This window comes from Trachypithecus francoisi, unplaced genomic scaffold (assembly GCF_009764315.1).
Source record: "Trachypithecus francoisi isolate TF-2019V2 unplaced genomic scaffold, Tfra_2.0 Lachesis_group4, whole genome shotgun sequence".
In the NCBI taxonomy this organism is placed as follows: Eukaryota; Metazoa; Chordata; class Mammalia; order Primates; family Cercopithecidae; genus Trachypithecus; species Trachypithecus francoisi.
Genome location: NW_022681469.1, coordinates 124991495 through 125005090, shown reverse-complemented (window position 1 = coordinate 125005090; position 13596 = coordinate 124991495). Strand labels below are relative to the sequence as shown.

The window sequence follows — 13596 nt, the reverse complement described above, 5'->3', positions numbered from 1 at the left end:
TAGCCTCTCTGACCTGCCATGAGACAGCCTAGGTGGGGACCAGACACTTTTCATCCAGACAATCCAGTCCCGTGGCCATCCCTTCTCAGATTTGCTGCCAGAGGACCCACCAATGGGCTCAGCTCCCAGACAAGTTGTCTGTATTCACAGGTCTTCATTTAAGTGACACACCAAGTTGAAATGCAGCCCCCTTTCACTCATGATGTAGGGGAACACCATGTTCCACAGAGCCCAGGCTCTGTGACAAGGCAAAAGCCACAGATGGTCGATGTGACCTGGACTCTGGCTGCACCCTATCCGTATGTGCATCTGGCCGGCATTTCCTCCGGGCTGCAAGAGATCAATTTCTTCATCTGAGCACTTGATGTTAACTTGTGTTCAGGGCTGTGCTTTATAAGAAATGGACATCTCCAAGCACCATAGCAACCTAGTTGGAGACCAGCCTGGGCAACATAGGAAGACCACCTGTCTCTATAAAAAAATGCAAAAATTACGTGGACATGGTGGCAGCATGCACCTGCAGTCCCAGCTACTCAGGAGGCTGAGATTGGGGGTCACTAGAGCCTGGGAGGCAGAGGTTGCAATGATGAAATCGCACACTGGGCGAGACCTGCAGGAAATGAGATCAGAGGTAGGAACAACAGATTCACACCTCGCTTCATCCCATGCTGGGCAGGCACGCAGCAAGGCTATGTCAAGGTCCCCTCCAACCTGGTCTGTGGTTGATTGCCTTTGAAGAGGAGCAGAGGGAGGACTGCTGGTACAAGAGGCTAGAGTTGGGGTCAGAGCTACTTCAGGAGCAGAGACTGGGGCACCCCAGCCCGAGGTATTCAAGGGCAGGTCAAAGCACCTTCCTGCCTTCACTCAGAATGATCTTGTGCTCTTTTTCAGAGAGCAAAGCTTTTCAAAGTCAGCCAAGATGTCTGAGTCACATGTCTGCTCCATAGATCTTGCTATTAGTAGAAAATTTCTTGTAGACTGTGGGAGTCAATAGGTGTTCAATCTTCGTTTGGGTGTTACTGGGCATTTTCATCTTTTTCTAAGCTGCCAGTGCATTCTGGGGGTAGACTGCAGAGGCTTAGTCACGTGCCCCGGCCCCATCCCCTTGCTCCCCTGAACCGATTCCTTGCTGGGCCAAAGAAGGCAGGGAGTCACTTTTCTCTCTGTCCTCCTGTCTCCCCATAGGAAAGAGGAAAGATGTGCAGGAGTCCAAATGGATTTATCCATAGCCTGGCACCTACTGTTTTGGGGTTTTTGTTGTTTGTTTGTTTTCTGCCTTTTTTTTGTTTTGTTTTTGAAACAGAGTCTCGCTCTGTCCCCTAGGCTGGAGTGCAGTGGTACTGTAACCTCCACCACCCAGGTTTAAGTGATTCTCCTGCCTGAGCCTCCCAAATAGCTCACAGGTGCCTGCCACCATTCCCAGCTAATTTTTGTACTTTTAGTGAAAACAGGGTTTCACCATGTTGGCCAGGCTGGTCTCGAACTCCTGACCTCGAGTGATCAGCCTGCCTCGGCCTCCCAAAGTGATGGGATTATAGACGTGAGCCACCACACCCAGCCCTGTTTTCTGTTTTAAATGTTGCATTTTCTCAATACCTTTACCAGTCTTCCACTTCTTTGCCCAAACTACTCGTCTTCCCAAGCAGTCTTGTCCAAGGTATGTCTGTCTCTTTTTTCTTGGCAGGGAGGGGTCTGTCTGTCTTAGGATACCTTTCATTTCAGTCCTGCTATTTAATTCCTCATATGGGGAAAATTCTCAGAGGCCTCCCAGCCATGTGGAACTGTGAGTCCATTAAACCTCTTCTTTATAATTACCCAGTCTCAGGTATGTCTTCATTAGAAGAACATGAAAACGGACTGATACAATGATAAAAGCCACACTCTGTGCATTCAGGCAAAAAAGAATGAGAGCTAAGCAAAAGGGGGAAACCCCTTATAAAACTATCAGATCTCGTGAGACTTATTCACGACCACGAGAACAGTGTGGGAGACACGGCCCCGTGATCCAGTAATCTTCCCACTGGGCTCCTCCTACAACACGTGGGAATTATGGGAGCTACAATTCAAGATGAGATTTGGGTGGGGACACAGTCAAACCATACCAATCAGACTCTAGATGTCTCTCTAGTTGCGTTGGCATCTCCTGCCCTTCACATCTGGACCCCCCTAGGAGGTAGGTGGTTGGACCCACCCTTTGGGAAGGGGGTCTGCTTATTTGATAGAAGAGACTGCATCGTTTGCGGTGTGGGGACCAAGGCAGAAGGAGAAGGCTCTGGAAGGAAGTTATGCAGATCTACCGACCTCGGTTGGCCTGGTCACGTTGGCACTCAAGGCAGACTTAAAACATAACTGTATTTTTATACTGTGTACCAAGAGAAATGGGTGAGATCACTCAACTGTGTAGGTAGGACTCTAGCTGGTCAAGATCCCATCAGGATACCCCAGACAACAGGAGTTACTATTGTGGTGAACTGCAACCAATTCTGCTCCCTGGTTAAGAAGTTCTGACCCATTGATGGTCCAGGCAGCTCTCTCTCGGCAGGAAAATGCCTTTTGCAGATAGGCAGAGAAAGGAATAGAGGTGTGAAATATTTTGGAGTTTATTCCGCCTGTCTTTTTCTCCAGAGGAGAAAGAACTGTCATCAAACTCATTCCAGACCTTCTGTGAAAGCTGACATGAGATTGGACTCGCTCACAAATCTGGACAGGAAAGATGTTGGCCCCCAGCTGTGCAGGTCCCTGTATGAGTCAGGGACGTAAAATGGAGCAAAGGCCTCACAAGGCAGCTGGCAGCCAGCAGCAAGCTCTGGCCTTTCGGCAGCCTGGCATTTCATCTTATTGGGAATTCAGACTGCACTGGGGACTCAGGCACCCCTGAGGTTCTCATCACAGCAGGAAAGCAAGTTCAGTTACTCTGCTCTTTCCAGGCAACACGGTAGAGAAGCTGAATGTGAGAAGTCCACCTCCAGAGAGTGCTCCCCCTGGCCTTCTCCTGGATTTTGGGGGGACACTGAATGAGGAAGGGGAAACAGGCAGGGAAGACTGGGCTGTGAAGGAAATAGAAGATTAGGTTTAGTCATTGAGAAAACATGTATTCTGCATACATTATCCAACCTCTTGGCTCTTTCCCCACTCTAAACAACAGAGGGGCCTGGCACCTGGGCAGGAGCATTGCTTGAGTCCAGGAGTTCGAGATCAGCCTGGGTAACATAGCGAGGCACCCATGATATGGTGTGGCTGTGTCCCCACCCAAATCTCATGTTGAATTGTAGCTCCCACAATTCCCACCTGTCGTGGGAGGGAGCTGATGGGAGGTAATTGAATCACGAAGGCGGGTCTTACCCGCACTAGTCTCATGCTAGTGAATAAGTCTCATGAGATCTGATGGATTTATAAACAGGAGTCCCTTTGCACAGGTTCTCTCTCTTACCTGCCACCATATAAGAAGTCCCTTTGTTCTTCCTTCGCCTTCTGCCACGATTGTGAGGCCTCCCCAGCCACGTGGAACTGCGAGTCCATTAAGCCTCTTTTCTTTTTCTTTTTTTTTTTTGAAAAAAAAAGTCTCACTCTGTCACCTAGGCTGGAGTCCTGTGGTGCAATCTCTGCTCACTGCCACCTCCACCTCCCAGGTTCAAGCGATTCTTCTGCCTCAGTCTCCCAAGTAGGTGGGACTACAGGTGTGCACCACCACACCCGGCTAATTTTTGTATTTTTGGTAGAGACAGGGTTTCACCATGTTGGCCAGGCTACTCTTGAACTCCTGACCTCGTGATCCGCTTGCCTTGGCCACCCAAAGTGCTGGGATTACAGACGTGAGCCACTGCCCCTGGCCCAAGCTTCTGTTTCTTTATAAATTACCCAGGCTCGGGTATGTCTTTATTTGCAGCAGAAGAACAGACTCATACACCCCATCTCTACAAAAAATATAAAAAATTATCCAGGCCTGGTGACATACACCTGTAATCCCAGCTACACAGGAGGATCGCTGTAACCCAGGAGGTCAAGGCTACAGTGAGCTCTGATCTTACTACTACAGCCTGGGCCACAGAGTGAGACCCTGTCTAAAAAAAAAAAAAAAAAACGAGAGAGAGAGAGAGAAGAAACTGGAGAAGCTTCAACAACTTTGTGGGGGAGATTTGTATGATTCTAGAATTTTATGTCCAAATAAATTGTCTGTCATGAGAGAAGGGGAGAAAGGTATTATCAGAATTCTAAGAACGCAGAAAATGTAATATTCACAAATGTTTCATGTCAACTAGTTTTCAATGTTCTCTAGCAGATATTTGGATGACAATTAGGCTCTTGGGGTAGGGACAGTTATTAAAAAATGGTGGTGAGCATTGGAATCGATTAAATATAATGAAGTAGCAGGAACTGTTATAAATTTTGTTACAAAATTAAATGCAGACACCGAATACTATTCTAGAAAAAGATGCAAATAGTAGAAAATGTGTCATCATAAATCTCAAATTAAATTTACAAAGACTGAAAAGCATGCAGCAAGAGGTAGGAAAATAAAGGGTCTATGAATCTTCTTATTACATACAAGAAAAAATGACAGGATGCAATTTAGTTTCTTGAATTTGATAATTTAAGAAATGATGGCTTAAGTCATGCATTTCACAAATGGAAAAATGTCCAGCAGTATAAGCAAAACTAAAACGTCCATAGGTTTCTTACATAAAAGAGAAAACAAACCATAAGAACCAGAAGCAGGCTGGGCGCGGTGACTCACACCTGTAATCCCAGCCCTTTGGGAGGCCAAGGCGGGCAGATCCCCTGAGGTCGAGAGTTCGAGACCAGCCTGACCAACATGGAGAAACCCCATCTCTACTAAAAATACAAAATTAGCCGGGCGTGATGGCGCACGCCTGTAATCCCAGCTACTCGGGAGGCTGAGGATGGAGAATCTCTCAAACCTGGGAGGCGGAGGTTGCAGTGAGCTGAGATGGTGCCATTGCACTCCAGCCTGGGCAACAAGAGTGAAATGCCATCTCAAAAGAACCAGAAGCAGGAAATAAAATAACAAAAGTACAGCCAAATATGTTGATTACAATATATAAAAATGGAATTAGACTCTACCATTGGAAAGCAAAGAATCTCAAATTAGATGTCTTTAGAATCCAATTCTAGCCTCCTTGTAAGAGACATACCTCTAAAACATAACATTAAAAAGTTTAAAAACCAAGAGAAAGGCCACGTGTGGTAGCTTACACCTGGGGTCATAGAACTTTGGGAGGTTGAGGCGGGCAGATCACTTGAGCTCAGGAGTTCAAGACCAGCCTGGGCAACATGGCTAGACCCCATCTTTACAAAAAATACAAAAATTAGTTGTAGTCCCAGCTACCCAGGAGGCTGAGATGGGAGAATTGCTTGAGTCCAGGAGGTCGAGGCTGTAGCAAGCCATGTTCACACCACTGCACTCCAGCCTGGGTGACACAGTGAGACCCTGACTCAAAATAAATAAGTAAATAAATAAAAATTTAAAAAAATAAAAAACCAACAACAGCAAAAAAAAAAAAAAAAAAGTGAGAGAAACAAACGTTTAGCACAATTCACACCAAAGGAAATAAGCATAGCTGTACTGATATAAAAATAGATTTTTTCCAAAAGGCATTAACAAAGCACTAAAATATTTTTTAAAGACTGTGTGTAATGATTGGTGTGGTTTGTCTGTGTCCCCACCCAAATCTCATCTTGAATTGTAGCTCCCATAGTTCCCACGTGTTGTAGGAGGGACCCAGTGGGAGATAATTGAATCATGGAGGCCGTTTCCCCCATACTGTTCTAGTGGTTGTGAATAAGTTTCATGAGATCTGATGGTTTTATAAGGGGTTTCCCCCTTTTGCTTGGTCGTCATTCTTTTTTGCCTGCTGCCATGTAAGACGTACCTTTCACGTTCCACCATGACTGTGAGCCCTCCCTAGCCATGTGGAACTGTGAGTCCATTAAACTTCTGCTTTAAATTACCCAGTCTCAGGTATGTCTTCATTGGAAGAATATGAAAACGGACTAATACGATGATAAAAGTCACACTGTGCATTCAGTAATGAGGGCCACCTACCTGTTCATCTTGAAGTCCTCTGAATGCATCCCTCAGGGCTTTCATACCCCACACACTCTTCTCGGGTGGTGTCATCTTTCTTATGACTTTATCATCATCTGTACGCAAATGAATGCTAAATATGTATCATTAACCTGTATCTATACATTCTACTGCCTCCTAGGATGTTCTACTGGGCTGTCCCCTCAGGAACCTTCAAAGAATGCATCCAAAATTTATCATGTAGCCTTTCTTTCTAAGCCTATCCATTCAGCTGAACGTAAAACCCTTCTGGATGGTCTTCCTGGATGGCCCATTTTCCTTCACACGCCACACACAGTGATACATCAAGTCTTATCAACCTCTCTTTTACACAGCTGTTGAACTCTCTATCTCCATAGCCTACTTCAGTCCCAGAATCTGTTGCTTCAATAGCCTCCTCTCTGGTTGTTGGGACCCTTGTATCAGCAAAGGGTAATTTTTCTCAAGCTCAAACCTGATCAAGTAATTTCTCTGATGAAAATGTTTTAGTGGATAAAAATACAACTCAAAGATACCCAAAAGATAAAACCAAGCCCTGTTCCTGAAAAAATTAAACATAGAATTACCATATGATTCAGCAATTCTGCTTCTAGGTATATACCCCAAAGAGTTAAAAGTAGTGACTGGAACAGATACTTGTACACCTACATCCATAGCAGACACTTGGGCTGCTTCTTCTTTGTGTCTATGTGAATGTGGTATGTCCATACAATGGAATGGCCAATGAAAGGCTCAGGCTCTGATCAATATTTGAAGATATTTATTCTAAGCCAAATACTAATGACCAACGGCCTATGATACAGCCCTCAGGAAGTCCTGCGAATATGTGCCCAAGGTGGTCAGGCTACACCTGAGTTTTATACATTCTAGGGAGATGTAAGATGTCAATTAATACACGTAAGATGTATGTTGGTCCAGTCCAAAAAGGTGGGACAACTGGAGGTTGGTGGGTGGGGAGCTTCCAGGTCATAGGTGGATCGGTCATTGGTGGGTTCTGATTGGCAGTTGGTTGACGTATTATCTAAAGACTTGGAATCAATAGAAAAGAATGTCTGGCTTATGATAAGAGGTTGTAGAGACCAAGGTTTTATTATGCAGAGGAAGCCTCCAGGTAGCAGGCTGCAGAGAGAATAGATTGTAAGTGTTCCTTGTTCTATCAGTCTTACTCTGTTTTATTTAATGTTAGTTAATTGAAACATTAATTAACGTTAATGTTTGGGCCTGAATTCCAAAAGGGAGGAGGGTATAATGAGTCATGTTCAATTCCTCCTTCCCATCACAGCCTGAAGTTATTTTTCAGGTTAACTTTGGAATGCCCTTGGCTGAGAAGTGGGGTCCATTCAGACGGTTGTGGGGCTTAGAATTCTATTTTTGGTTTACAGAAAATGGTCCAGCCTTAAAAGGGAAGGGAATTCTGACACATGACACAACATGGATGAACCTTGAGGACATTATCTAAGTGAAATAGACCAATCACAAAAAGACAAATATCGGCCAGGCATGGTGGCTCACGCTTGTAATCCCAGCACTTTGGGAGGCCAAGGCAGGCGGATCACGAAGTCAGGAGATTGAGACCATCCTGGCTAACATGGTGAAACCCCGTCTCTACTAAAAATACAAAAAATTACCCAGGCGTGGTGGTGGGCACCTGTAGTCCCAGCTACTCAGGAGGCTGAGGCAGGAGAATGGCATGAACCCGGGAGGCGGAGCTTGCAGTGAGCCGAGATTGCACCACTGCACTCCAGCCTGAGCGACAGAGCAAGACTCTGTCTCAAAAAAAAAAAAAAAAAAAAAAAGACAAATATCAAATGATTCCACTTATATAAAGTACCTGAAAAAGCCAAAGACACAGAGAAAAAAAATAGAATGGTGGTTGTTGGGTTTGCAGTGAGGGAGGAATGAGGAGATAGTGTTTAATGATAATTAATAATAGTGTACAAAGTTTCAGTCTGGGAAAACAAAGGACTTCTAGAGAGAAATAATGGTGATGGTTGTATGACAGTGTGAAAGTACTTAATACCACAGAACTGTACACTTAAAATGAATAAAATAGGCCGGGCATGGTGGCTCACGCCTACAATCTCAACATTTTGGGAGGCCAAGGCACGCAGATAACTTGAGGTCAGGAGTTCGAGACCAGCCTGGCCAACATGGTGAAACCCTGTCTCTACTAAAAATATAAGAATTAGCTGGACGTGGTGACAGGTGCCTGTAATCTCAGCTACTCAGGAGGCTGAGGCTGGAGAATCACTTGAAACTGGAGGGTGGAGGTTGCAGTGAGCCAAGATCGTGCCACTGCACTCCAGCCAGGGAGCAAGAGTGAAACCCTGTCTCAAAAAAATATAAAATAGGGCTGGGTGCAGTGGCTCACGCCTGTAATCCCTGCACTTTGGGAGGCCGAGGTGGGCAGATCATGAGGTCAGGAGATTGAGACCATCCTGGCTAACATGATAAAACCCCGTCTCAACTAGGGATACAAAAAAATTAGCCAGGTGTGGTGGCGGGTGCCTGTAGTCCCAGCTACTCGAGAGGCTGAGGCAGGAGAATGGAAGTGAACCCGGAAGGCAGAGCTTGCAGTGAGCTGAGATCGTGCCACTACACTCCAGCCTGGGCGACAGAGCAAGACTCCATCTCAAAAAAAAAAAAAAAAAAAAAAAAGTAAATTTTTAGTTATTACATTTTACTGCAGTAAAAATAAATACATGAAAACAAGTGGTGATGCATGTCTGTAGTCCCAGCTACTCAGGAGGCTGAAGAAGTAGGATTGCTTGAGCCTGGGAGTCTGAGACCAGCCTGGGCAACATAGCAAGACCCTGTCTTTACAAAAATATTTTTTAAAAATAAACTGGTCAGCTGGGTGCTGTGGCTCATGCCTGTAATCCCAGCACTTTGGGAGGTTGAGGTGGGTGGATCATGAGGTCAGGAGTTCGAGACCAGCCTGGCCAATATGGTGAAACCCCGTCTCTACTGAAAATGCAAAAATTAGCCAGACGTGGTAGCACACACCTGTAATGCCAACTACTGGGGAGGCTGAGGTAGGAGAATCACTTCAACCCAGGAGGTGGAGGTTGCCGTGAGCTGAGATCGCACCACTGCACTCCAGCCTGGGCAACAGAGTGAGACTCCAACTCAAAAATAAATAAATAAATAAATAAATAAAATAAGCTGGTCATGGTGGCAAGTGCCTGTAATCTCAGCATTTTGGGAAGTTGAGGCAGTAGGACCACTTGAGCATAGGAATTCAAGTCCAGCCTGGGCAACGTAGTGAGACCCCATCTCTACAAAATGAATAAAAATTTAAAAATAAAAACAAAAAACAATTAAGCTCTTCACCATATCATACAAGGCCTTTGCTGACTAGTGCCCCATCCATATCCCTCACCTCATTCCTTCCCACCTTCTCCTGGCTACTCGAAAGCTCAGAATAACTCAACATATTGTCAGTCAATGAACATGTCAAGCTTTTGCAAATCTATGCCTTGGTACGGCTGCCCCCTGCCATACCTGATCTTCTCCTCTTCCCTCCTTATCCTTTCTCCAACCTCCCCTCATTCACATGGCAAAGTCAGCCGCTTTTTCCTTTAGGTCTTTGATAGTAGGCATGTTCTCCAGAAAGCCCCCTCTGACCCACCCCCCATCCCCCACCAGGTGGTGCCAAGACATCCTGGCTTCCATCCCACAATGTACATCACATTGAATTCAAATGACTAATTTGCTTGGTTTCAAGAACAGGATTTATGTCTTGTTCGCTTTTGTATTCCCATCACAGTATCTGGCAGAGTCATTCCCAATAACCATTTGTTGGATGACTATATAAATCTTTTTGCACTAAAGAACAGCCTCATTTAACAAATATTTGAACTATAAGAATAATTTATGGAGAACAAGTTTTCTTCACAGACTTCAATATGCTACTCGTGGTCCTTGACACATCCAGTAGTCCAAAAAAAAAGGTAAGTTTATAGAAAAAGATTATAATTATAAGCTTATGGAATATAATTAATAAATATAAATATGGCCAGGCACAGTGGCTCACACCTCTAATCCCAGCACTTTGAGAGGCCAAGGTGGGTGAATCACAAGGTCAAGAGATTGAGACCATCCTGGCCAACATGGTGAAACCCTGTCTCTACTAAAAATACAAAAATTAGCTGGGCATCATGGTGGGCACCTGTAATCCCAGCTACTCGGGAGACTGAGACAGAAGAATCACTTGAACCCAGGAGGCGGAGGTTGTAGTGAGCCAAGATTGCACCACTGTACTCCAGCCTGGGTGACAGAGCGAAACTCCATCTCAAACAATAAAAATTAAAAAATAAATAAATAAATAAATATAAATATATTTGTATAACTGACCTTACAGAGATTCTACTATAGTGGAAAACTCCTTAGGTTTTCAAAAATAACAGATGTACAGGCCACATTCTCTTCTCTAACTGTGATCCATTAAAAAGAGAAAAAGGTGACGAAAACCATAACTAGAAGAGAGAAACCAGTAAGAGTACAAAGGAGAAATGGGATGTAATAATGATGTAGAGGAATTTAAAATTGCAGGACTAGGGACTAGTCTCGAACTCCTGACCTCGTGATCTGCCCACCTCAGCCTCCCAAAGTGCTGGGGTTACAGGCGTGAGCCACCACGCCTGGCCCAAAACTATACATTTTAGAATCTGTATCTTTCCTTATCTTCTCGTTGCTCCTGGCTAATCTTTTGGCCTGATTTCTGAATGACAGTAACCTCTCAACAGGTTAGAGGTTTTCCAGGCACCACCCTCTTCAAGCGTTAGTCATTTTCTGAGCCTTGTTGACCTTGATCTTGCCACTCTTCATCTCTGATCATGGCAGAGGGTCTTGGTGTTCTCATCTGTAAATCATCCTCTTCATGCTTTCTGCCAGGCTTCTCCCCAAAGCCAAATGAACAATACCTTGCTTCCTTACCCAGTATAAAGAGACAGGGTCCCATGAGTTTTCCCTGAGTATATGTCAAAATTCCTGTCTAGGATCATTAAACTCTAATGCAGAAAACAAGTTCGCTCTACATCTCCCTTTCAGTTGCTCTGAAGTGTATAAATGGCTTTGAACTTGAATCATTTAGATTTTACAGCAAGATTCAGTATCCCAATTTAATTTGTTAGAACAGGGGTGCATAGTTAAAGCAAGGTACGAATATGAATTGTTTAACAAGCAAGTAAGGCAGGAGGATGGCTTGGGGCCAGGAGTTTGAGACCAGCTTGGGCAATATAGCAAGACGCTCTCTATAAAGAAAAAATAAAATAAAATAAAATAAAATAAATTAGCCAGGTCTGGTGTCATGCACCTGTAGTTCCAGCTAGAAGATTGCTTAAGCCCAGGAGTTTGAGGCTACAGTAAGCTATGATCATGCTATTTGCACTCCAGCCCAGGTTACAAAGCGAGAAACAAGAAAGTAAAAGAGAAGAAGGAAGGGAAGGGAAGGAGGGAGGGAGGGAGGGAGGGGAGGGGAGGGGAGGGGAGGGGAGGGGAGGGAGGGAGGGAGGGAGGGAGGGGAGGGGAGGGGAGGGGAGGGGAAGGGAAGGGAAGGGAAGGGAAGGGAAGGGAAGGGAAGGAAGGGAAGGGAAAGGGGAGAGAGAGGGAGGGGATACCCATAGCAGTCAAAGCTCAGAGCAATTCTGAAATCCTGTCAGACAAAAACCTTGGGGTGAGGAATTTTCCTTCAATTAGATGCTTCTGCTTCCTAGAAGTGACCCTGGATGACATTGTTCTCCCAGATTCCCAGGAAAGCTGTCCTCTTCCACTGTTCTTGTACTGATTCTATGAGGGCATTGGGCAGTTCACCCTTCCTGGGACCCGTGCAGCTCATCCTCATAATCACTTGGACCCATAGGTTGGGAAGCCCAAAGATCTTTTAAAGTTTGGAACAGTTATAGTGTCTTTTCATCCAAGAGTGTTGGCTCTTGGCCAGTACAGCTCTCAAGGACTTAGTTATATTTTTATCTGGCTCCAATCAGTTTATGCTAATAAACACATCCACAATTACTTTTGAGACATACCTCTCTCTAAACTTAATAACAGGCTTCCTAGGAGAGTCACTTAACACATCCAGAGATTTTTTTAAAGAGGCATTGATTTGTTTTAATAGGGCTGTATTATTACTTAAAGCATTTCTTTATTTTATCTCTTACTAGTTGGAGATGAGAAACAGTTGTTCCTGGTGCAGCACCTGTAATCTCAGCACTTCGGGGGCTGAAGTCAGAGTACTGCTTGAGGCCAAGAGTCTGAGACCAGCCTGGCCAACATGGTGAAACCCCATCTCCACTAAAAATACAAAAATTAGCCAGGTGTGGTGTCACACATCTATAATCCCAGTTTCTTGGGAGTCTGAGGCGGGCAACATAGCGAGACCCTGTCTCTACTAAAAATACAAAAATTGCTGGGTGTGGTGGTGTGTGCGTGTAATCCCTGTAATTCTTGGGAGGCTGAAGCAGGAGGATCACTTGAACCTGGGAGGTGGAGGTTGCAGTGAGCCAACATTGCACCACTGTACTCCAGCCTGGGTGACAGAGCAAGACTCCATCTCAAATAATAATAATAATAATAATAAATTAAATAGCTGGACATGGTGGTGCATGTCTGTAGTCCTAACTACTCAGGAGGCTGAGGCAGGAGGATCACTTGAGCTCAGAAGTTTGAAGTTGCAGTGAGCTATGATCACACCACTGCAAATCAGCCTGGACCACAGAGCGACACCTTGTCTCTAAAAAAATAGAACTAGAAATAGAAAAGAAATAGAATAGAAAAAAATTGAGAAATGTGGGGATAGGAAGATAACAGATCATTATGAGAAAAAAAGAAACAATTGCTTCTTTCAATGCTGCAACACCAGGAATTTCTGAGTTGTTTTTATTTTTGGTTTGCAAATCAACCAATTCTTTCCTGAGCTCATCTCTTTCTTGTAGTGCTCTGTTGGATGCAACTAATTTCAATTGTGAGTCATGGCATTCTGTTTCACAAACTTTTTATCTAAAGCCACAGAACTCGGATTCAATATCTACCTGTCGTCCAAGGTATCACAGGCAACAGTTTTACCAAATGTTTTGCTATTGTATAACAGGGATCTCTGTCTTTCCAGCCTCTGGTCACGGTTTTCTCATTTTTCACTGTCTGGCTCTGGAACCAGTACATTGTATTTTAGAATTTTGGTTATGGTAGCCTCTTGGTTTTATATACCGATTTCTCTATTTTCGACATAGACCAACAATGGTCTAAGTTACACTGTGGTAGCAAACAAGCCCCACATCTCAATGGCTCATAACAACACAGGATTCCTGATGTGAGCTGTCCATTGTGATTCAGCTGCAAGTGTTCCCCACTTTATCCTCATTCTGAGACCCAACCCGAAGGAACAGCCCCTATCTGGAGCATGCAATTCTCATAGCAGAGGAAAAGAACAAATGTTAGAACCACACAATGATTCATAAAGCTGTGAATTAGATGTCATAGATGTGACTTCTACTCACATTGCATTGGCCAAG

General features: G+C 44.5%; 1 protein-coding gene across 4 annotated transcripts in view; it reads left to right on the top strand.

The window, feature by feature from the left end:
- Positions 1 to 13596, top strand: part of CALN1 (calneuron 1) — a 674755-nt gene that overhangs the window by 635611 nt on the left and 25548 nt on the right. The gene's annotated exons all lie outside the window — the stretch shown is intronic.